Here is a 1252-nt window from a genome sequence, read left to right on the forward strand (position 1 = left end):
AAAAATAAGTTATTTATTTAAGTTTGTGCTGATCCTAATTGGATTCTGCAAGCTAAGAGTGATGTGATGAAGCTTTCTCAAACAAATTAAAATATTTGGATTAGGTTCTAATCTTCCATTAATTAAAGATAAAGAACAAATTCCACTTTTCCTTGAACAATTTGCATATTGTTTAAAGGTATAATTGTTTTGGAAAAACAATAAACGCATGATTACACATTTGATCCCTCGACTAAATAGTCTATGTTTTAATGGAATACTTCACCTTGAGGAGAGATTTTTTGGAACGAATTCAAATTCAGGCCATGTTTTAAGCTCTCACGTGTCATTAAATCACTTTTGACTTTTTGACACTTCTATCACTAGAGGTAACTTACAAAAATTTCTTTCTAACACTCGTTGTATGGTGTCACTTTCGTTTCTTCTTTGGCTTTTGTACGTGTGCTTGGATACTAATGTAAGAAAGGGATATCTAGAGCACGTTTGGATTAACTGGAAAAAAAAAAAGACTTTTAAGTATAAACGCTTAAAATACTTTTAAAAGTGCTGAAAGTTATTTTATAAATAAGCAGTTACGTGTTTGGATAAAAGTGTTTAAAGAGTTTTTAAAAGTAAGGGTAGTATTGGAATTAACAGAAAATATAATGGATAAAAGGGTAAAGTTGTTGGTCAAACTAAAATGGCTTTTAAGCCAAAAAAAAAAAGTTAGGGTTGAGCAATATCTTGGCTTTGGCGTATTTTAAGTATTTTTTAACTTCATTTAAGCTTTTTTCTATTTTTGCCAAACACCCAAATAAGTTAAAAATGGCTTATAAGTTGGTTTAACCAACTTATAAGCCAATCCAAACAGGCTACTACTATACTCATCCCGTTTAAAAATAAGTGTCGTTTTAGCAAATTAATAAAATATGTATTAATTTTTTTTCAAAATTATTCTTGCTCAAATGATCTAAATTCTTGAGTAGATCAAAATAGGTATAAATGGTAATCTAGTCAAATAACTCTTATAATTGAATATTATTTAAATAGTACTCTTAATGGGTGTATCAAAATCTCAAACGACATTTATTTTGAACTGTGGATGTATAAACAAAACCATGAGAAGAAAGTAAAGGTGTAGCATGGAATTCCCCAAAAAAATAAACTGTGGATGTATAAACAAAACCATGAAGAAGAAGAAACTAAAATTGAAAGTGTAGAATGGAATTCCCCAAAAAAAAAAAAACTATTTTTGCATTTAATAATCTATATA

The sequence above is a fragment of the Lycium barbarum genome, chromosome 2 (assembly GCF_019175385.1).
Source record: "Lycium barbarum isolate Lr01 chromosome 2, ASM1917538v2, whole genome shotgun sequence".
NCBI classification, from domain to species: Eukaryota; Viridiplantae; Streptophyta; class Magnoliopsida; order Solanales; family Solanaceae; genus Lycium; species Lycium barbarum.